This window comes from Piliocolobus tephrosceles, chromosome 19, assembly GCF_002776525.5.
Source record: "Piliocolobus tephrosceles isolate RC106 chromosome 19, ASM277652v3, whole genome shotgun sequence".
NCBI classification, from domain to species: Eukaryota; Metazoa; Chordata; class Mammalia; order Primates; family Cercopithecidae; genus Piliocolobus; species Piliocolobus tephrosceles.
Window position 1 is genome coordinate 57,826,249 of NC_045452.1, and position 25,971 is coordinate 57,852,219.

Genomic DNA, 25,971 nt, shown 5'->3' on the forward strand with positions numbered 1-25,971 from the left:
TATTTGAGTTCTCATTGGTCTGTGTAATGCCATAAGCAATCAATCACTGCTTCAAAATAGGGCTTTCAAATTAGGTGTCAAACCATAATGTTCTTTCTGATTAACTACATTTAATTTCTTCAAGCAACTATAGAACATTTTATGAAGAGAAACTGCATAAGCCATACAGAAAATGGAAATAGATTTTCATGAACTATTCAATTTTAAAATTAAGCATCTCCAATTTCTAACTAATTACATTGGAAAAACTCTATATGCTGCACATTTGGAACATGTTGAAACTGTTACTGAAATGCACTGTTTGCAATAAACAAATCACTGGTATCCACAATAGAAGCTAAATTTCAAAGTAGAGCATAAATTGTGACTCATGAACACTTTCATAATTTTAAGCTGAATATCATAAAGTAATATTCCTAAAATTAAGTACATTAATAATGTTTACATACACTAAACAATATCAGACAGGCATTTAGAAGTGTGATTACACTCAAATATCTCTACAATTCAGGTCAGCGTTTATGCCGCATTACCTCCATTGATGGTAGAGATAAGAACTGGTATGTAACTTAGTAATTAAACACAATAAATCAAGTTTCTGCCTTTATGAATTTAGATACAAGAAACATAATCTGACATGTTGACTCTAAAGTAACATAATAATTACTAGTATTACGAAAGATAGAACTTTCTCAGATATTAACTCTGAATTTTAAGTACATTGCCATTTGACTATCTGTACCCTGTTTTTCTTCCTTTGTAATTATGGAAAATAACATTTTAAACAAAATGCATATTTTGCGTATCATTATTTATACATTTAGTTGCAAGAGCAGTATTACTCTCTTTAGTACAGAAAAATCTTTTAATCCCTTAGAGAATTACAATGAAATGAATTCTTTCAAGGATTTGTATTCTGTATGTGTTGAGTAGTCAACACTTCCTGGAAAGTTTCCATTTTATTCTTTAGCTGGAAGGAACACGGTGATGTATTGTGACGTAGTTGTATTAACTCCCACTAACATGGACATATTAGTCTACCTTCAAGTTATAATTCCCCTGACTGGCTGCTTTGGCAACAGAGATACCACTAATTTGACAGACGGATTTACCTTTTATCAATAATGGCATTCAGCAACTTCCTATGTTTTCTGAGTCTTCCAAGTCTTCCCCCCAATCCTCAAATATTTCTCAGAAGATAAAGATGATACTAACCATGAAATGCCTATTCATGTCCCAGCTTGTTTGGTTCAGATTAATCAGCACCCACTAATTCCTTCAAATGTATCTGAGCCAAGGAAAGCTAACTCCACTCAAGCACAGCCAGGAAGTACACTCATTTGTAATTCCAATTGTTTTAAATATAAAGCAACAAATAAATGCACACATAGATTTTTCATCTAGCAGAGGACTGCTAATCTTAAGACTCACAGCCCTTTTTCTCTCTTTACTTGTTTTTACGTTTTCTCTTTATGGATTCAGGGGGCACACGGGCAGGTTTGTTAACTGGGTATCTTGCATGATTCTGAGGTTTGGGGTAAAGGTGATTCTGTCATCCAGGTAGTGAGCATGGTACCCAATAGGTAGTTTTTCAGACCATCCCACCTCCCTCTTTCCCCTCTCTAGTAGTCCTCAGTGTCTATTGCTCCCATCTTTACGTCCATGGGTATTCAATGTGAGAATATGAAGTATTTGATTTTCTGTTCCTGTGTTAATTTGCTTAGGATTATGGCCTACAGTTGCATTCATGTTGCAGCAAAGGACATGACTTCATTTTTTTTTTTTTTTTTTTTTTTTTTGCAGTGTAGTATTCCACGGTGTATATGTACTGCATTTTATTTATCTGCTCCACCGCTGATGGGTACCTAAGTTGACTCCATGTCCTTGCTATTGTGAATAGCACTGTGATAATCATACAAGTGCATGTGTCTCTTACAATTTATTTTCCTTTTGGTATTTACCCAATAATGGCATTGCTGGCTCAAACAGCAGTTCTGCTTAAGTTCTTTGCAAAATCTCAAAATTACTTTCCACAATGGTTGAGCTATTTGCATTCCCATCAACAGTGTATAAGCATTCCCTTTTCTCTGAAGTCTTGACAGCATCTGTTATTTTTTGACTTTTTAAATAATAGTCATTCTGACTGGTGTGAGATGGTATCTCATTGTGGTTTTGATTTACATTCGCTGAGGATGAAAGTTGCACACCTATATCCATCGGAACTTTGACAAAGTTAACAAAATGTTGACTCCTTATTCAGCAAGTGGTGCTGGGATAACTGGCAAATCATATGCAGAAGAACAAACTGGACCACTACATTTCATCATATACAAAAATTAACTCAAGATGGATTAAAGGATTCAATGTAAGGCTTCAAACTATAAAAAAAAGTATATAAAAACACATAGAACATACACTTCTTGACACTGACTTTGGCAAAGAATTTATGGCTAAGTCCCCAAAAGCAATTGCAACAAATCCAAAAATTGACAAGTGAGACCTAATTAAACTAAACAGCTTCTGCATAGCAAAACAAATTATCAACAGAATGAACAGACAGCCTACAAAATGGGAGAAAATGTTTGTAATCTATGCCTCTGATAAAGGTCGAATATCTGGAATCTATAAGGAACTTAAGTCAACAAGAAAAAAAAATCCAATGAAAAATGGGAAAATGATATGAACAGAAATTTCTCAAAAGAAAACATAAAAACAACCAAGAAATATATGAAAAAATGCTCATTATCACTAGTCATCAGAAAAATGATTTTACATGTAGGGCTGTGTGTCCATTAGAAAGTCACAGAAGTGATCTTGATTCCTGGTTAAGTGAATAGATAGAACAGATTAACACCAAAGTATTTGATAGTTCTAACATTCACTATTTATATCCTCAGTCTGTATGAAAAGCTAATTAGGTGATTTCTTTGGGTCTTCCCGTAATTTCATTAACACACTTCTTTTCACTGCATTTTATTATATAAAGTTAGAAAAGTGAAACACCTGGGAAACCATATTTGCAAAGCTGATTTTTATTACACATGGATAGTAAGAAATTACATGTTTTCAGTTAATTTTAAGGACCTTCCTTTGATAACAAATCAAGTACCCTCATTTTACAATTTACACCTTTGACAATTTTTCAGATACTTAACTGCTTATAATATGAGGTAAGGAATGACTAGTATTTCAATATTATATAGCCTCTCAATATACAATAAGACATCTCAGTTATGGAGAATGCATTCATCATGATTTTGATCATGAAATTGTTACTTTCATATAGTCATATCAGGCATCAATGAAATCCATCTGTTTTCTTTTTTTAAAATTTGTATGTTTTGCTCTTCCCTACTGCTGCAAATGCTGTAGTATGATCTAACAGCTCTCAGTTTTCATTAATATTGCTTCTGGTTAATTGTCATAATCCTCCATTCTGAATTCATGAGGGTGATCAATTTAAAGTGCTATTTAATGAGAATACTATTCTGGAACTTAAAATGCATACAAAATTTAAAAAATGCAAAGTATAAAATGATAGGCCTAAAGAACAATAATTAATTTTATAATTTCATTTGGAAAAAAAAGTCTATCTTCCTGATTACTATAAACTAAATACGTACATACAATTCTTTTTAAATAAATGTATCTGAGTGGTCTTCAATCTTGAGTGTCAACTGATTTGGTGTATCTGTCCTGTTACAAAATCTAGTCAATAGAGCATTTCTACGCATATTTGACTAATAGCAAATTTTGGGCATTTTCTATATGGTTGTTCCTAATTTGTGAATAGAGTAAAGCAGTGACATAACTGCCATAATGTATTGAGTACTGACTTCTAAAATCAAACCTATCTGAACAACATAGTAAGGGCTTTATACAGTACCATCAGACTGTAGAAGAGTGAGGATCAAATTGCCTCATTAAGTTGGTTTAAGAAAAATCAAAAAAAGGTTCCACTGACATTTAAAATTACATTCTTAGTGAAAGTTAATATAAGAGCAATCAGCAGTTTAATCAAATAAGTATTTCCCTCCTCAGACAGCAAGTACAAAAACAATGAAAAATTGTTAACTGATGCTTTGTTGCATTTTCATAATTACGCTTTTCTGCATTTTCTAATTATTTGCCAAAGGAACGTGATTATTATGTTCTTTTACATTGGCTTTTTACATAGATCACATGTACGAGATCAAAAATAAAATAAAATAAGAGGCAATTAAAATCATTGACCTTATCATTTTCCTGGTTAGTTATTATTGTTTCTTTTCTTTTTCTTTTTGAGATGGAGTCTCACTCTGTCAGACAGGCTGGAGTGCAGTGGTGTGATCTCAGCTCACTGCAACCTCTGCCTCCTGGGTTCAAGTGATTCTCCTGCCTCAGTCTCCTGAGCAGCTGGGACTACAGGCCTGTGCCATCATGACTAATTTTTGTATTTTTAATAGAGATATGGTTTCACCATATTGGCCAGGCTGGTCTCAAACTTTTGACCTCGTGATCCACCCGCTTCAGCCTCCCAAAGTGCTGGGATTACAGGCGTGAGCCACTGCGCCCGGCCTTGGTTAGTTATTTTTATTAATTACAGTTGTTAACTGATATTCACAGAGGATTGATTCTAGGAAATCCATCAGATAGTTGTTATACTGTATTGTTCTTTATTTGTATGTTTTCATTGTTGTATTGTTAATTTTATTGCTATTTAAAAAAAAAAACATTTTCCATCCAAATTGGTTGAAAACACAAGTGTAAGACCAAGGATATGAAGAGCTGACTGTGCTTGCATTTTTTTTCTTTTTTATCGTTTTGATATGGGGTCTCCCTCTGTCACCCAAGCTGACATGCAGTGGTGTGATCACAGCCTCTCACTGCAGTCCCCAACTCATGGGCTCAAGCAGTACTCCTGCCTCAGGAGTGACCCACAGAGCCTGGCCAGCACTTGCATTTATGTATGTAAACACTGATTAATATTTCAACATTTTCTTCTTTCTTCTAAAAACACACCTGTTTCTGTATTCTGCTTCTTTTATCAAGTTGACATTACATGTAAGAGACATATTTATGTCAGTATATAAATCAGTCCTCACTCTCACTCAAACTGATTAGTATTCCAAACCCTGTGGTTACACTATTGGGCAAATATAAGTCACCTGGCCAAATATGACCAGATATATAACTATTACAGCATTTGTTTACACAATCAATTCTACATTTAATTAACCATAATTGAAATTCATAGGTAAAAATGGTAAATGAATGTTTAATATGTTGATTTAAGAATATTAATCAGCTCTTTTGAATTGTCCTTAGTAGACATTATGCAATTTTCTATACTAACACTGGATTATTTTTATAATCAGAGAAGTATAAATGAACAAATTTAAAAACACACAAAAAAATTTTAATAAATATTTTTATACAATTTACTAAAGCTAATCCATCACCAGATGTCTACAACATTTTACCACCAAACTAAAGGGCTTATTAAATAAAATCTAAGTGAAAAGATACAGTTGAAAGTAGGGAAAACATTACTGTGACTTTATTTTTGTCAAAAGAAGTCTTTCCACAGTACGAGATAATAATTATTTAAAAGGCCATAGTCAATATGGAAGATCTCTCAGGTCAATAAATACACAAATAAGTAAATGCAAGCTTGAATGTTCCTTTAATTCTTGAAAGCTAATTTCACCATTAAACACAGCAGTTTTTATACTCTTTCAGTATACATTCTACAGTTAACAATACTCTACATCAAAGGCCCTCAGAGTGTTTCAAGAAACCTTGAGGTCCCAAACACCTTTCAGAAGTTCTCTTGGGTCACCCCTTTTCCAACCAAGTATCTGTGTGCAGATGGATTTTCTTCTGAGAAAGGCAGCTATTGGACTGTGCTAATGGAGAAAAAGTTCAATTATCTCCTTATCCGAAAGTCTTTCTCAGGTTCTAAAATATATTAGGAAAGACTGAATGCAGAAACAGATCTGATAATTCACCTGTTTTATGTCAACTTATACATTAAGGAAAAGTTTTGAGACCACCTGGAGTACAAAATGGATTAGAATACAAGTTGGTAATTCAAATTATAAAGAAGTCAAGGCCTAGCATGGTGGCTCGCACCTGTAATCCCAGCAATCTGGGAGGCTGAGGCAGGAGAATTACCTGAGCCCAGGAGATTGAGATAAGCCTGAGAAACATAATGAGACCCTGTCGCTACAAAAACAAAAAACAAACAAAAATAAACACAGAAAAAATTAGCTGGATAGGATGGTGTGTGCCTGTAGTCCCAGCTATTTAAGAGGCTGAGATGGGAGGATAGCTTGAACCTGGGAAGTCAAGGTCATAGTGACCTGTGATTGTGCCACTGCACTCCAGCCTAGGCAATAGAGTAAGACTCTGTCTCAAAAAAATAATTAATTAATTTTAAAAATCATATAAAACTTATGAGAAAAATAATGTATAATAAAAGTCATAGTGTGTATTGAAAAGTGATCTAAAGGTGTAAGATTTCAGAACATAGTTTTAGAGTTGGTAATACTCACTTTTGCAAAATTCTGGAGAAAATATTCTGATGGAAAGTACAAGTAAGTGTGAAGATTTCAGGACTAATCAAGGAAAAAGATATGATGATAGGAGGCATTAAGGCACAATGAATTTGATTTAGGTGGTACTCATACAGGTTGCTTGACATGGGAAGTTCCTGGTAGCAGGGGGCTGTTTAAAGACACCATGTCCAGTCACCGCTCAGAGAGTAGAAGAGGGAAGGGAACTCCTGGAAGAGTGAAGAATCTGAGGAGGGAGCTCATGTGTCCAGGTGATGTCACTCAGCAGTACAGCAGAGTCTCTCAGGCTCTCTCAGAAGGTAGAAGGGCAGCTATGGGCTTGGTATCTTGTATTGCCCTTGGAGTTTGTGTATGGCTAGCAGAAGTTGGGTACAGTTTTGCAGTTTCCAAAGCAGGCTGATTGTAAATGTTTAAAATAGGCTTATGCAGGGTAATTTGAAACAGCTGGATGTGTAAATTTTTGAATTTGGCATTGGCAGGTTTATGTGCTAATGGTCCAAGGACCAATATACAGGGGCTATAATTGTTTTATTTATATACCAAGAATAAAGATGGCCGGGCGCGGTGACTAACGCCTGTAATCCCAGCACTTTGGGAGGCTGAGGCGGGCAGATCGCCTGAGGTCAGGAGTTGGAGACCAGCCTGGCCCACATGGTGACACCCCATCTCTACTAAAAATACAAAAATCAGCCAAACGTGGAGGTAGGTGCCTGTAATTCCAGCAACTCAGGAGGCTGAGGTGGGAGAATCACTTCAACCTGGGAGGCAGAGGTTGCAGTGAGCCGAGATTGAGCCATTGCACTCCAACCTAGGCAACAGAGTGAGACTCTGTCACACACACACAAAAAAGAATACAGATAAAATTGGAAGATGAGGGAGATGTCAGGGAGAAAGAGTTACCTTGGTTTTAAAAACTGGTCATTTTACTGTAATATCTTAATAATACAAAAAATAAATATATGATCTGGTGTTTCAATTTTGGCAAGTTATTATTGCATGTTTTTTTTTAATTATACTTTAAGTTCTAGGGTACATGTGCATAACGTGCAGGTTTGTTACATATGTATATATGTGCCATGTTGGTGTGCTGCACCCATCAACTCGTCAGCACCCATCAATTCATCATTTATATGAGGTATAACTCCCCAATGCAATCCCTCCCCCCTCCCCCCTCCCCATGATAGGCCCCATTGTGTGATGTTCCCCTTCCCGAGTCCAAGTGAGCTCATTGTTCAGTTCCCACCTATGAGTGAGAACATGCGGTGTTTGGTTTTCTGTTCTTGTGATAGTTTGCTAAGAATGATGGTTTCCAGCTGCATCCATGTCCCTACAAAGGACGCAAACTCATCCTTTATTATGGCTGCATAGTATTCCATGGTGTATATGTGCCACATTTTCTTAATCCAGTCTGTCACTGATGGACATTTGGGTTGATTCCAAGTCTTTGCTATTGTGAATAGTGCTGCAATAAACATATGTGTGCATGTGTCTTTGTAGTAGCATAATTTATAATCCTTTGGGTTTATACCCAGTAGTGGGATGGCTGGGTCATATGGTACATCTAGTTCTAGATCTTTGAGGAATCGCCATACTGTTTTCCATAATGGTTGAACTAGTTTACAATCCCACCAACAGTGTAAAAGTGTTCCTATTTCTCCACATCCTCTCCAATACCTGTTGTTTCCTGATTTTTTAATGATTGCCATTCTAACTGGTGTGAGATGGTATCTCATTGTGGTTTTGATTTGCATTTCTCTGATGGCGTATTGCATGTTTTTAAAATAAGTTAATGGGTGCAGCACACCAACATGGCACATGCATACATATGTAGCAAACCTGCACGTTGTGCACATGTACCCTAGAACTTAAAGTATAATAATAACAAAATAAATAAAATAACAAATTTTGTAAGAATAGCATTATTTCTACCTTTGATAAACTGCCAGAAAGAAAGAAGAATTGGAACCACTTTCATTTTCTCCCCTATAAATCTTTTAATTTTTATCCCATTAACTAAGAAAAGTATGGCATTAAATACAAAGCTTTCAAAAGGCAGTAAGAATCCTAAATGGTAGGCTAAATGTTCAAAGTCACACTGAAGTTAATTCGAGAAACCTTGCAGTGTCCTATCTCCCCACTTAATATGACCATTATATTTGGAGAGAATGTGTATGAAATCTATTTGAAGACTCTTAAAAGTAAATCGCAGCAGAAATATTGCTACTAAGAATATAACAGAATTTAAAACATCACCAGACAAACTGTGAGATAACAAATTTTTTTTTTTTCAGAATTCCATAGCCTGAATTGATGGCATCACAAAACCCAGAAGTTGTCATCAACACTGCTCAAGGAAGGTCCAAGAAAGAGAAGCCTTCCAGTTCAGACTCAGGAAGCAGGAAGTAAATCTGGCAATGACAATGTCAACAGAGGAAAGGTGCAAACACCCAATTCTCTGAGAGATGACATGCTTCTTCAATCAGATAAACTGTAGTCCTAAGAGCAAAATCTCCCATTGCTTTTATCTTCCTCATTTATCAGAACAGTTGAACCAGAATAAGGGCATATTTGGTGCAGAGAGTGATAAATACGATCCCAGCTTTCTGGTCAGAGGACTAAAAAGTGGTGACCTAAGGAACAGCAAAGTGCATCAGAGATCATAGAGTAGGAAGGTCTTAGAAAAGCATCCACAGCAAGTTCTTTATGAAATCTTGAGCTCTGTCCTGAGCTGTGCTTATTGAATCTAATTCTAAACAGTGCCAAGATTTTGTGAATTTAACTAAAAGGTAAACCTCCACAAAAGTCGTGGAATGGTCATTGGTACACACTGACAAATACTGAAAGGTAATGAAAATGGAATCTGTATGTAAAACCAAGAAGGATGGTCAGAATTTGTTGTCTGATCTAAACAAACCGATTGCCTACAAAAATAACAAAAAAGTGAACATTTTCCATAATACTGAAATAAGATCCAGAGTCTGATTATGTAATATTGAAAGTCCTAAATATAATCTATTGTTTCACCTGTTAAGAACCAGGAAAATCATGTCATTGGAAATGCCAATGGCATGCTGACACATGTTGGATTATCTAAAAGCTATTTTAAAGCAACTGTTTAAAACATGTTCTAAATAATTAGGTGAAATAAATGGAAATATAGAAAGTCTCTCCAAAGGCATATAATATATTTTTAAAACCCCAAATAAATATTAGCATTCTACTTAACAAACAACAACAAAATTCTTGGATGTGCTGAATGGACTGACAGAGAGTTATCAAACACAAAGAATCACAAATGGAAGTTATCCAATTTTGAAAACAAAAGGAAAAATATTAAAGAAAACATGAATAGCCTTCAGGAACTTCTTAGACAATACCAAAATGTCATGAAATCCAAGAAGGAAAAGAGAAAGAGAACCAGTACAAAATAATGTAGGTATACACACACACACACACACATACACACACACACACACATACACACACACACACACGTATATGTATCAATGCATCTGACATCTGAAAACTTCTCAAATAGGCCAACAGCATCAAACCCAAGATAAACCCAAAGCAGTTCACATAGAAATACATCATAATCAAACCTCTACAAACCAAAAATATATAAATACCAAAATATGCAATAGCTATAGGAGAACAATGATTCACATGACTGTGAATTTCTTACCAGAAATCATGAAGGCCAAAAGGAAATGAAACAAAATTTGTAAAGTTCTGAAAGAACAGAACTGTCAAAGCAAGGTCTATGTTCAGCAAAATATCCTTCAGACATGAAGGTAAAGGAGAACTATTACAATTTCTCCCAGCAGACCTGATATAAAAAAATTGCTCAAGGCACTTTTTCAAAGAGAAAGTAAATTAAATCAAAGGAAATATCAAACTCTAGAAATAAAGAATGAGTTACAAATGGTAAATATTTGAAAAACATGTCACAGTATTCACTTTTTAAGTTATTTAAAGTAATTTAATGGTTAAAAGAAAAAATAAATTCTCTGATGGAATTTTCAATGATGGAGGTATAATACATAAGAAAAGTATGATATAAAGAGGAGAAGATGTAGAGACCTATATGATGCTATACTTTCTACATTCAAATTGAAATGGCAAACATTGATTCTAAGTTAAATAGGGACACTGAATTACAAGGGCAACACCCTCTCCCCACAAATTGTGAAAACAGATATAGCCAGAAGCATCATAGATACAATAAAATCAAATTCTAAATAATGTTCAATAATCGAGAATTTAGAGCAGGGAAAATAGAAGAATGAAAGACAAAAAGAACAAACTAAAATAACATTTTAAAAATGGCACATCTAATGAAGTGTAAATGGATTAATTTCATGAATAAAAACACAGAAACTGGCATAATGAATAAAATATAACCTAACTATATGCTGTCTATAAGAAGTTGCTTGAAATGTAATGATAAAGCCAGGATAAAATAAAAACAATGGAAAAAATGCCATTCAAATTCTAATCAAAAGAAAGCTGCAGTGGCTATGTTAATATCAGAAAATGTAGGTTTCAGAACAAATGAAATTAAAAGATGTAAAAGAGAATATTACATAATGATAAAAGGGCCAATTCAGCAGGAAAACATGACAATCAGGGCATGACAAGCAGGAAAACACGTGCATCAACTTGAAAAAGTGCTTCAAACTATATGAAGCAAAATCTGACGGACAAAAAAAGTGGAACAAATTCACAATTACTGTTTGGGATAGCCTAATAAACTAGATAAACATGAGCAAAATAAACAAAAATTAAGAAGGAAGAAAACAATATAAAAGAAAAGGACAATAATTAAAGTGAAAACAAAACAACATGAGAAAATTTTTTTAAATGAAGTTTATTTGGAATAACTGATTATAATTAATCATAATACAATAATTAAACCTCCAGAAAGACTCAGGATGAAAAAGATAGAGATGACACATATTGCCAATATCAGGATTGAAAGAAGAGATATCAGCGCAGATTCTACAGATAATAAAAATATTTTTAAAAATCCAGAGAATGTTATGCATACAAACTTATCAATATCGAAAATACGAACCACTTCCTTGAAAACCAGAAACCACAAAGTTACTCAAAATAAAATACATAACAAAAACAATCCTATAATTGTTAAAAAATATAAAAAATACATTTATTTAAAGATAAATCAAAAGTCTCCTGAAAGGAGATATTTAGACCCAGATAGTTTATCTGTTGAATTTAAAAAAATACTTAAAGAAGAAATAAAAGCATTTCTATACAATCTGTTTCAGAAAATATAAGAGGAGAGAATGTTTTTCAACTCATTCTATGAACACAGCAGTATGCTGATAATTTAACAATCATATATGGTACCAGAAAATAAGCCTACATACCAATATCTCATGAAAATAGGTGTTTTATTTAAAAAAAATTAGAAATAAAACAGTATGGCGATTCCTCAAGGATCTAGATCTAGATGTACCATATGACCCAGCCATCCCACTACTGGGTATATACCCAAAGGATTATAAATCATGCTGCTATAAAGACACATGCACACATATGTTTATTGCGGCACTATTCACAATAGCAAAGACTTGGAATCAACCCAAATGTCCATCAGTGACAGACTGGATTAAGAAAATGTGGCACATATACACCATGGAATACTATGCAGCCATAAAAAAGGATGAGTTTGCGTCCTTTGTAGGGACATGGATGCAGCTGGAAACCGTCATTCTTAGCAAACTATCACAAGAACAGAAAACCAAACACCGCATGTTCTCACTCATAGGTGGGAACTGAACAATGAGCTCACTTGTACTCGGGAAGGGGAACATCACACATCGGGGCCTATCATGGTGGGGAGTGGGGAGGGATTGCATTGGGAGTTATACCTAATATAAATGACGAATTGATGGGTGCTGACGAGTTGATGGGTGCAGCACACCAACATGGCACAAGTATACATATGTAACAAACCTGCACGTTATGCACATGTACCCTAGAACTTAAAAGTATAATAATAAAATAAAAATAAAATAAAATAAAATAAAAACTAGCTGTAAATAGAATCAAGCTGTAAATAGAAATATATCAACACTAAGTTTTTGTGAATGTAAGGCTGACACAATACTGTTACCAGTAAACAGTTTCTTTAAACTGTTAGGTTGGATAGATTGAGTATTAATATAATTTAGTTATACAACATTAATGAATAGAACTTCAGAAACCTCTGAACCTTTCAGTATCAACTCATATTATTAAATAATTGTTCTTTAAACTGTTGGGTGGATAAATTAATTGAATATATTTAAATCATATTAATTACATTAATTAAGTATAATTAAATTATATCAAGTATATTAAGCATATTAATCAAGACCCAATTAATTTACCTAACTTAACAGTTTAAAGAAAAAACCATTTAATAATATGAGTTGAGACTAAAACATAAAAACAACAAAATTTCACATCCATTCATGATAAAAACTCTGAGCAAACTATGAACAAAGACTTCTTTATCATGACGAAAAACATCTGCCAAAATTTTAGACCTAACATTGATATATAGGTAAAGAAGTGAATACTTTATCTGTAAGACCAGAAGCAAGTAAGGAAATTCACTGTCAGCACTCCTATTAAACCTCATACTGATAGAACAACGCAGTACTAGGCAAGTAAAAATAGATTTAAGACACACAGGCAGAAAAGAAATAAATGTTTTCTAATTTGCTGAAATTAGAAATCGATATATACAATATAAGCTCAAGGAATCTTAAAAAAAAATTGCTAGAACTAATTATTGAGTGTAACACAGTCAAAGGATTAAAGAGAAACACCCCAAATCAAATCTTATGTGCGTATTAGCAATAAACATTTGGAAATCAAAATTTTTAAAAAATGTACAACAGCTCCAAAACTATCATACTTAGGTGCCAGTCAAGCAAAATTTATGTATGATATCTGAATGTTGAAAACTACAATGGATCTGATAATGGAAACAGAAAAAAGACTTTAATAAATAAGTGGTCATACCATATTAATATATTTGTAGATTCAAGATAGAAAAAAAGTCAAATTCTTTCAAAACTAATATAAAGCTCTTTCACAATTCTGATTAAAGTCCCAGCCTGATATGTTTGTGCAGACAAATTGTTGTGAAACTTTAAATGGAAGGCAAATAAATCATAATTTCTAGAACCCTTTTGTAAAAGAACAGTTGGATAAATGATACTACCTGATTTTAAGTGCATTGTCAATGCACTGTAATATTTTGAGAGAAATATTTCCTGAGCAGTAGGTTTCAACTGTGGGACTTACTATAAAGCTGTTTTAAAGCTGTGCTAATATGGCACCCTGGAAAAGATAAAATTATAATGGCAGGGAAAGAAGTGGTGATTGTCAGTGTTTAGAGATTGAAAGAAGAAGTGATTACAAAGGGATTAGAGGTGATTTGGGGTGAAAGAACAATTCTGTACCGACTGTAGTAGTGCCAAGATGAATCTATGTTTACGTTAAAATTCATAGAACTCTACAATTAAAAAAGTAAATTTTACTGTATGTTAACTTGAAAACAAACATTAAAAATCATAAAAAATTGTCATTGTGTTTTGTAACAATTACAATCAGATTCAATAAGCTGATGCTCTGAAACAGCCCACCCTCCTGGAGAAGTCAGTTTCTGATTGTTCTAAAGCAGAAAAACATTTTTAATTCTGCCTATGTGAGGGAATCATGACTCTTGTTCAAGGAATGCCTGTTTCTACTTCAGTTCATCAGACTCTTCTTCTTTCTTTAAATCATTGCTCTGATCTAACCAAAGTATTCGGAAGATTCCTTCACTTCCTACTGTTTGTCTTTGTTATGAACTTCAGATTGCATGGTTGTATATTCTTCATGTTCCTGAGACACCTAAAATGTGGGCCATGTTTCAATTCATAGCGCAACATATTTTGAAAAACCATTGTGATATCCTGCTGTTAAAAATTCACTGGCAAACCTCAGGTAGAATTAAAGCCATTAGCTAATAAAAATGATTTAATTACAGAACAAAATGTACGGATAAAGTAGGCAGAAAGTGAAATTCAGACATAGCAATAGCTATCTGAAATTGCTTTGAGTTTAGTACAGTATAAAGAGACAAAAATATTTAGAAGTCAGGTCTTCCTATTACTAGGATACATTTTTCAAAACCTTAAAACACTGAAATTTTGTTTACTGTACTGAAACATATATCTAAAAATATCAGTTTCCAACCAAGATGCAGAAACATGTATCCAATTTATCTTAGCAACTGAAACAGCTAAAAATATCAGAAACATTGTATGAAACAACTGTTTTTCAAGACTTTGTGAATCAGTCAATGAAGTCATTCAATAGAAATTCCTAAAACATAGGGGGAAATGAGGTGAATCCTGCTGTGCCTCACCTTATTGTCTAGAGAGAGTTTCTAGACTGCAGCATAGGAATGAGGATCCCAGTTGGAGTTTAGAGGTCTCCCTGAGTGAAGAGGTAGTGCTAGTAGTACAGGGAAGTGGATATTGGCTATAGTTCACAGGGCACAGTGCCAGACGGGACTGAATGGCAAGGTGAGGATTCCCTGAGATTTGCAGAGATTAACCCTGGAGTCTCCAGATGACTACTGATGAGTGCACCCATGAGAAGAAACTGAGGCCAGGGAAAGAACTATGCAAAAGAATTGGAAGGGACAATTTCCAAGCTCAAACAGAGCAAACAAAAGTTCATATTCTCATGAGCCAGAATAAAACCAACTCCTAAAGCATGACAGATAAGGAATTAAGAAACATTCTTATCTCACGGGTGAGGCAAAGAAAGTCCAGAACTATTCTGATCAAACTTAACAAAGCTTGAAGGCATAGACTGAAGGATTAAACTATTTCCAAGTAGTTCATCTGTATTTCCAGAAAAAAGAAGTTCTAAAATATTGAAAAGAACAGCAACAACAACAACAACAACAACAACAAATAGCAGATAAAGAGGTAACATTTATAATGTCTAGCATCCAAGCTAAAATTATTATGAAAAGAAGCAGGAAATATAAGATATAATGAGGATAAAATATAATCGGTCGAAAACTAACCCAGGAATAACACAGATGATAGTACACAATAACAGTAAATCAGTTATTATGATGGCATTCCTTGCAACCAATAATCTAGACGGAAGATTGATCATGTTGAAAACTTCATAGAAATTTAACTTATTTTTATTTTTATTTTCAGTTCTGGGGTAGGTATTTTAAAAATCATGTGTCTACATATTAAAAGCTAAAGTGCCTGAGATGGAGACTTTAGCAGAATGAACAGTGGATTAAACATTGCCAAAGAAAAGATTAGTAAACTAGAACATGCAATAAGAGAGAATATCCAAAAATTAATACACAAAGAAAAAAAAAAAAGAAAATGATCAAAAATGAAACATAAGATTATTTTCTGAAAATTATTCAGAAAATGAAAGATAAGATCAAGATCAGTTGGGTACATTCAAGTGGCCTATATATGTGAAATTGGAGTCCCAACGGAATGTGGGACAGAGAACAATATGTGAACATCTAATGACTAAAACTTTTCTAAATTGGTTAAAAATGATCAACCAAGGTCATCAGCAAAACCTGGGTACAGGTTTGATGAAGAAAGCTTCACCAAGGTATAATGTACCCATACTGCTTAAGAAAAGCGATAAAGCAAACATCTCTAAGAATTTGGGGGTGACTGGTTGGATGGGGTACTTTATGTACAGAGGAACAAAATGTCAGAGGAGTTTCCAACTAAAAAAACTCAGGCAAACATAATGATTCATAATTTTTATAGTACTGAAAGAATAAAACCTGTTAATTTAGAATTCTATTTAAAGCAAAAATGTATTTTATATATAAAAGTAAAATAAAGGTTTTCTCAGACATACGGTAGGTGAACTGAATCATCAGCAACAGAAGTGCACTACAAGAAATGCTAAAGGAAGTCATTCAAGCATCTGGGGACTTATACCAGATAGAAATCTGGATTTACACAAAGTATTGAAAAACCTTGCAAATACTAACTATGCAGATAAATAGAAAATACTTTTTTCTAATAATTAATTTTAATGTAATCATTTATTAATATGAGCTAATTGGAAGTTTGAAGCTATACATTGTGTGTGTGTGTGTGTGTGTGTGTGTGTGTGTGTGTGTGTATGCATAGCACAGTTGTTGGGGGAAGAATAATGCCTCTTCCCAAAGATGTCAATGCCCTAACATCTGACCACCTATGAACACATTAAATATCATGATTAAAAAAGACTTTGCAAGTGTTTTTTAAGGTTACAGACATTAACCGAGGAAATTATCATGAATTATCTAGGCGAGGTCAATCACATGATCCTCTTTTCATCTGATATTAAAAGCAGAGATTTCTCTTCCGCTGTAAGAAGAGGAAGGCAGAAGAGATGCAGCAGAAGAGAGATGCGTTGGAAACATTCCAAGTATAGGCTGGATTGAACATACCGCTGCTGGCACAGAGCTTCAGAGACTCCCATTCAAGGATCAGAAAGGAGTTGCTCAAAGGTAAAGGCAGCCTCGTCCAGGTGACTTCTAGCAAGCAAACGGGACCTCAGTTCAACAGAAGAAAGAGGCTGAATTCTGCCAACAACCTGAATTACATTAGGAAGGATTCTGCCCGAGAGCCTCCAGGAAAGATCACATTCCTCCTGACCCCTGGATTGTGATCTTGTAATATGCTGAGGAGATCCCAGCAGAGCCTATGTGGACTTCTGACCTAATAATTAATTTATGCTGTTTTGAGCCACAAAATTTGTTCTAATTTATTGCAGCAGAAATAGAAAACTACTATGAGTTTTATGATTAATGTAACAGTATCTGATAAACTTAGCACAAAGGCTAGAGGGGGTACATTTTACATTATATGTGAAGTAGTGCAACATCATTTGAAAAAAGACTGAAAACCACGTACTAAAGTAAGAATGAGTTATAGTTAATAAAACAAAATAGGAAATTAATTGATTCATTAAAAATATTCAAAAATGAGCCAGGCGTGTTGACTCACGCCTGTAATCCCAGCACTTTGGGAGGCTGAGGCAGGGGGACCACAAGGTCAGGAGACCGAGACCATCCTGGCTGACTTGGTGAAACCCTGTCTCTACTAAAAATACAAAAAATTAGCCGGAGGTGGTGGCAGCGCCTGTAGTCCCAGCTACTCGGGAGGCTAAGGCAGGAGAATGGCATGAACCCGGGAGGCGGAGCTTGCAGTGAGCGGAGATCGTGCCACTGCACACCAGCCTGGGCTACAGAGTGAGACTCCGTCTCAAAAAAAAAAAAAATACAAAAGTGAAAAAAAGAAACAGAGGAAAACTATGAACCGATAAGATATCAGACAATACATAGCAACATGGTAGGCTTAAACCCAATTACATCAATAATATATTCAATGTGTAGCACTCTAATTCAAAGGTAGACATTGTCAGAATGGATGAAAAAAACTCAACTGTATACATCCTACAAAAACCCACTTTAAATATAGATAAATGCATATTTGCAACAACACGGATAGTACTGGAAATCATTACGTTAAGTGAAATAAGCCAGGCACAGAAAAGCAAACAATGCCTGTTCTTACTTATTTTTAGGATCTAAACATCAAAGCAATTGAATTCACGGAACCGAGTACAAGGATGATTAACAGGGTCTGGGAATTGTAGCGGGGGTTGCGGGGGGAGATGAGGATGGTAAATGGGTACAAAAATAGAAAGAATCAAAAAGTCTTACTATTTGATACCATAACAGGGTGACTATAGTCAATAACAATGCAATTATACATTTTAAAATCTCTTAAGAGTGTAACTGGATTGTTTGTAACTCAAAGGAAAAATGCTTGAGGGGACGCATACCCCATTCTCATGTAAATACGCTTCTTTCACATTGCATCCTTGCATCAGAAAATCTCAAGTACCCCATAAATATATATGCCTACTATGTACCTTCAAAATTAAAATATGTTTAAATTAAAAGAAAGGAAAACAGATACATAATGTAAACCCTAATGGAAAAAATGCTGGGGTAGCTATATTGCTAACACTCAGGTATTGGAGCAAATATTATCTGGGAGAAACAGAATCAATTCCTAATGAGAAAGAAGTCAATTCATCAGGAGGACATCATGATTCTAAACTTTTATCTATATAATAAGAGAGCTTAAAAATACATGAAGAATAGTCCAGGTGCATTGGCTCACGCCTGAAATCCCAGCACTTTAGGAGGCCAAGGCGGGTGGATCATGAGGTCAGGAGATCGAGACCATCCTGGCTAACAAGGTAAAACCCCGTCTCTACTAAAAACACAAAAAATTAGCCAGGTATTGTGGCGGCGCCTGTAGTCCCAGCTACTCGGGAGACTGAGGCAGGAGAATGGCGGGAACCCGGGAGGCGGAGCTTGCAGTGAGCCGAGATCGCGCCACTGCACTCCAGCCTGGGTGACAGAGAGAGGCTCCATCTCGGAAAAAAAAAAAAAAAAAAAAAAAAAAAAAAAATGAAGAATAAACTGATAGAATTGTGAAGAGAAACAGACAAATTCTTAATATTATTAGAGTTTAAATAGCTATTTCTCAATAACTAATAGAGCAAGTAGATAAAATAGATATAGAAGACTTGATTAACATTACCAATTGACCACAACCTGATAATTACCAAAACATTAACCTACATCAACAAAGTACACATTCTTTTAAAGTGCATCAGGAATATTCTTGAAATGACCTAAATCATAGCATGTTATCTGACTTCACTAAAATCAAATTAGAAATTCATGACAGAACTATATCTGGAAAACTCACATACAATTGGAAGCTAAGTGACATACTTCTAAATGTTTCATGGGATAAATAATAAATCAAAGGAGAAATTACAAAACATTTAAAAATGAATGGCAATGCATACGCAATATATCAAAACTTGTGAAATAAAGTTGAAGTAGACATATAGGGAATTATTCAGCACTAAATGCATGCATTAGAAGAGAAGAAAGATTTCAAATCAGTGTTCTCTGGTTGAACCTTAAGAAAACAGAAAAAAAGATCAATATACCCCCAAGAAGTCAGAAAAGATAAAATAATAAAGATCAGATGGCAAGCTGATAAAATAGGAAAAGGAAAAACGAATATAAAAATCAAGAAAAACCAAAAGCTGTTTCTTTGAGAGATCAATATAACTAATAAAACTCTATCCAGTCTGATCAGAAAGGAGGCAGAAAGAGAAACATTCATTATTGATAAAAAGTCTCTTAGTAATCTAGGAAAAGGTCATTTTCTCAGTTTGATTAAAAAATCCCTGAAAAGCCTATATCTAAAAACATATTTGATATTAAAAGAATGAATGCCCTGGTCCCCAAAGTTTATGGATGAGGCCAAGTGTTTTCAATTGTATCACTTCCATTCACCAGTAGAGTCTGTCTACCCAGTACAATAAGGCAAAGTGGAAAAACATACAGATGGGAAAGGAATAAGTAAAAATGTCTTTATTCATAGTGATATTATTATTGTTGTTGTTGTTGTTATTGTTGTTACTATTTGAGACAAAGTCCTGCTCTATGGCCCCGGCTGGAGTGCATTGGCATAATCTTGGCTCACTGCAACCTCCGCCTGCTATGTTCAAGCGACTCTTATGCCTCAGCCTCCCAAGTATCTGAGATTACAGGTGCCTGCCACCACGCTCAGCTAATTTTTGTATTTTTAATAGAGATGGGATTGCACCATGTTGGCCAGGCTGGTCTTGAACTCCTGACCTCAGGTGATCCACCCGCCTTGGCCTCCCAAAATGCTGGGATTACAGGCGTGAGCCACTGCGCCTGGCCCACAGTGATATTATTATTTATGTAGAGAATACTGTGGAACTACAAGCTAATTATGAGCTACTAAAATAAATGCATTTGGTAACATTTCAGAATACATTATCTATCTTTACATATGATGTTACAATTAACAATTAAAAGAAAATGTGGTTTACAATAGCATCAAAATATATGGAATAATTAGAGATAAATCTGACAAAAGACGAGTTAGGACTGTATAAAAAACACTTAAGAATACTGCTGAGAGACATTAAAGAAAATCTGAATACACAGAGATTTTCTGTGTTTCTGGAACAGAAGGATCAATAATGTCAAGAAGACAATTCTCCTCAAAGTGATCTATAGCTTCAACACAATTCTAATCAAAGTTATGGTAGTGGGTGTGTATGTGTGTGTTAGTGCATATGTATGTGTAAAAATTGAAAGCTTGATTCTAAAATTAACATGGAAGAGAACAGAACCTAGAGTATTTTATTCTATATTAAAACTACTGTGAAAAGAACAAAGTTGGAGGACTTATAATACATTATTCCAACTTATCATAACAGCTTTTGTTGGTGCAAAGGGACAAATAAATAGATCAATGGAAGAGAATAGATTCCCTAAAGCACATATATTAAATTTTAAATAATGAAAAGGCAATTACATTGGTAAAGTATGGTCTTTTTAGCCCATGATGAAAAATTGGACATTCACATGCCAAAAAATGTACAACAAACCAAACAAAACCTTTCGCCAATCTGTCACAATAGCACGAGAAATTAAAAAAAGATTCTCATACACCTAAACTTGCCAAAAACTACAAAACTTCTAGAAAGAATAATTGGGGAAATCTTAGTATGAACATATTTGTTTTACACAATACATTCGTAGATTTGAAACAATAAGCACGATTCATATAAAAAATAAAAATTCAACCTCATCAACATCTTTCACCCACTGAAAGGCAGTGGTTGAATAAACAGAAAGACAAGCCACAGATTGGATAAAAATATTTCTAAATCACATATTTGATAAGCGAATTACATTCAAAATATATAAAGAATTCAGTAAACTAAATAATTAGAAAACAGCCCAGTTAAAACTAGGTTAAATATCTGAAAAGACATTTTACCAAAAATGATCAGTGCTGAGTTGTATATGAGAAGACATTCAACATCCTGAGGCATTAGGGAAATGTAAATTAAATCCACAATGTGAAACCACTAAACACGTATTAGGATGTCTAAACATAAAGTCCTGAGCACGTGAAATTTTGGTGAGGATGTGGAGCAAGTGAAATACCCATATACTACTTTGGGGAAGGTAAAATAGTACAATCACTCTGGAAAACTTTCAGGAAGTGTTTTTTAAAGGTGACAAACATACACTTAGCACGTAATCCAGCCATTACCTCTCACAGTTATGTAAACAGGAGAAATGAAAACATATGCCCATACCGAGACTAATACATAAATGTGCATATATTTATAAGCCAAAAACCTGAAACTTCCCAAAAGCCATTTTGGTGAATGGGTAAGAAAATTGTGAAATATTCTTAAAATTGAATATTAATAGCAATAAAATGGGATGACATAGTATGGCATGGGAAAAAAATGAATCTCCAAATAATTTTTGAATGAAAAAAGGGTAAGAATCCGCTTAAAAGATAATACATATGGCATGGTTATATAACATTTTTAGAAATTACTATGGATAATGGATATATTCATAATACTCACTATCTTTTTCAGCATTTCATAAAGTTTATTATGTTTTCATTTCCATTTCTTACTCCTTTTTAAAGCTTTATATTCTTGTTTTATTTTCAACTTTAGATACAGGGGTACATGTGCAGGTTTGTCACATGGGCGTATGACAACCAAGCAGTGAGCACAGTAACCAAAAGGTTGTTTTTCAGGCCACACCTCCCTTTCTGCCTCCCTGTTCTAGTATTCTGCAGTGTCTGTTACCATGTGGAGGTTCATGTGTGTTCAAGGATTAGCTCTGACTTGTAAGTGAAAATATGTGGTATTTGGTTTTCTGTTCGTGCACTAGATCACTTACGATTATGGTCTCCAGCTTCATCCATGTTGCTGCAAAGAACATGATCTCATTCTTTTTATAGCTTCACAGCATTCCATGGTGCATATGTAACACATTTTATTTATCCAATCCAATCTTGATGGGAATCTAGGTTGATTCCATGTGTGTACTATTGTGAATATTGCAGTGATGAACATACAAGTCTGTATGTCTTTTTGGTAAAATGATCTATATTCCTTTGGGTAAATACCCAGTAAAGAGATTGCTGGGTTGAATAGTATATCTGTTTTAAGTTTCTTAAAAAGTCTCCAAATTGCTTTCCACAGTGGCTGAACTGACTTACTTTTCCAACAACAGTTACATATATTCCCTTTTCTCTGCAGCCTTCAACATCTGTAGTTTTTTTGACTTTTTAATAATAGCCTTCTGAGTGCTGTGAGATGGTATCTCATTGTGGTTTTGATTTGCATTTATCTAATGATTAGTGATAATAAGCATAACCAAAACAACGTGGTACTGGTACAAAAAAATCTGACACATACTTCAATGGAACACAATAGAAAAATCATACACTTAGAATCATTTCAGCTTCAACAAGGCCAACAAAAACAAGCAATGGGGAAAGAACTCCCTATTCAATAAATAGTGCTAGGATAACTGGCTGGTCATATGCAGAAGATTGAAACTGGACCCTTACCCTTCATCAGATACAAAAATTAACTCAAGATGGATTAAAGACTTAAATAAAAGATCCCCAAATATACAAATCCTAAAAGAAAACCTAAGAAATACCCTTCTAGACATCCAATTTCGCAAATAATTTTTGGCTGAGTCCCCAGAAACAACTGCAACAAAATAAAAAGTGACTAAGTTGGATCCAAATAAATTAAAGAGCTCTTACACAGCAAAAGAAGTGATCAATAGAATAAACAGACAATTTAAAGAATGGGAGGAAATATTCACAAAGTATGCTTCCAACAAAGATCTAATATCTAGAGTCTCTAAGGAACTTAAACAGATCATCAAGCAAAAAACAAATAATTCCATTTAAAAAAATGGGCAAAGGACATGAACAAATACTTCTCGAAAGAAGATATATTCACTATCTGTGGTGATTATTTTTCAGACACACAAACACATATCTATATATACATACATGAATAAATACATGTTGACATTTTAAATCTATGCAGCTTATTGTACATGACAAACTGTGAAAATACATGTAAGATATCTGGAAGTGCATTACTAGATTGGTAGTTTAAGGAGGAAATGTCCTCAAGATAATACTAAATAACTTGGATTATTTAATCTAAAGGGATAGAGAAAAAATCTAAGTAGTAATAGTTATGAAATAATGTATCTTTGTGATTGAGATAATCACATATTTGCACAAAATAATTAAAAATTAAAGAAATCTTTCCAGAAGTTATGGACCACCTCTTATATGCAAATCTCTAAGGTATACCTTAAGGTTATAAAATATCACCTTTTTCCTTGAAGGATTAATGGTGTTATCTGTGAGATAATGTCACATATAAATGGATAATTTCAAGTCAATGTGATAGGTACACTGTTAAAGAGGCTGTTGGAATACAGTTGGTCTCTGGCTCAGCTGGAAAAGTTCTATCAATATCTCCAAAGATATGTGGATGACTTTTGGCTAAGGTAAGGACATTGGAATTTATGATGGACCAGAAAGTTTCCCAGCAACCTCCAAAGTCATTTTCTGTGCTGATAGTTTGTGCTTGACCTAAACAATTTGTGAAGCTTGGCTAAATTACTTAAAGGCCTCTACCTGGGAGTCTCTTTGAGGTGCCTCATTCAGATTTTTGTGGTTCAAGGTGAACATACACATCATCTTGTTTGCAAACAAGGCCCTTGGAAATCTTGTGCCCCAGGGGATTGTCTCTCAAAGGCCTGACACTTTGCATTCTTTCTCTCTGCACCATATGGCTGCACCATAACCTTTTTTTAAGAATAGGGCATTTACATGACTATACCGTCAGCCCTCTGTATCCCCAGTCTGCATCTGAGGATTCAATGAAGCAGGGATCAAAAATATTTTTAAAAATCATTTAAAATACTAATACAGCAATAAAAATAATACAATTTTTTAAAAATACAGTGTAACACTATTTGTACAGCATTTACATTGTATTGAGTATTATAACTAATCTAGAGTTGATTTAAAGTATACGGGAAGAATATGTGTAGGCTACATGCAAATACTATGCCTTTTTACATAAAGGGATTTGAGCGTTCGTGGATTTGGTATCCCATGGATGTTGGTCCTAGAACCAACTTCCCATAGATACCGAGGAACAACTGTACTTTGTGAAGTCTGCTGAGTCCTTTCAAATACTTTAGCTTTGAAAAAGTTTACAGAGTGGACCTAGTACTATGAGATTTCATGGGGAGAAATCTTGAAATAAGGCAGATCATATTTAGAATTGCTTTCTAGTTCTAGAAATGGTGCTTGGACTAAGTTTTATAAGACAAATAGCAAAAAGAGAGACTGGCTAAAAAGAGAGGGAGGGAGGAAGGGAGGAAGAGAGAGAGACAGAGAAAGAGAATCATATTTTAGACGGAGATTGTGCAATCTCATCCTAGAGAAATTAAGCATATCAGCATAAAAACAGAAACAAACTATGCTTAAGATGATGATGTAGCACATGGAACTAGTTTTACTTATAACTGAGTGGTTATTTCATTTTTATGTAATGTGAGTTGAATTCTGTCTGCTTAATTACTTTCACCATTAGAAACAGACATTCTCTGAATACCTATGCTTTTATTAAAAGCCATAGGATATGACACAAGCAAAAAAAAAAAGGCAAGAGATAGTGGTGATACTGGTCATATGTGAACTTCAATGTGAATAAAATACTGATGTGGTTTCGTAGGTTATCCTTTAGTGCAGCACATTTTGAGGAACAGGACCCATGAATGTCTCTCCAAAGTTATTTAGACATTAATTTTCCTGAATGCCATTCATCTCCACAATGGCAGATTGTCTCTTGATGGTGACTTTGATTTTACTTATTGATTCTATGAAATGATAAAAATTCTCTACAACTTATTTGATGAGTACAGAAGTGAATCCTATCATTTGTGAAACCACAACTTATATGTAAGTTTTAGAGAACAAAATACAAAGATCAATCCCTAATCGACAAGCAGAAGACTGTTACACTTGAAACAGATAAATTCAGAATGGGAATCCGATTCAAACAATGAGAAAATTCTGCCATATCTTTAATCAGGGATTAAAAGTACATTGTTGAAAAACGAATACATGCTTTTCTATAGCCTTTCAAATGTGATGTTATGCCACTAAATGTATTTCTGGGTAGAAGATAAATAGAGACTTAAGTAAAAGTAATGAACTACATTAAATACTTACATAAATTACTTGTGTGGAAGAGAAAAGCAAAGAAAGATGTGCCCAGATCAGTGTAGGTTCTCTCTCTCTCTCTAATATCTATCTATCTATCTATCTATCTATCTATCTATCTATCTATCTAT

At 34.3% G+C, this 25,971-nt stretch overlaps 1 protein-coding gene across 7 annotated transcripts in view; it reads right to left on the reverse strand.

Moving 5' to 3' along the window:
* The window catches only part of NCAM2 (neural cell adhesion molecule 2), a 506,280-nt gene that overhangs the window by 215,856 nt on the left and 264,453 nt on the right, over positions 1-25,971 (reverse strand). The gene's annotated exons all lie outside the window — the stretch shown is intronic.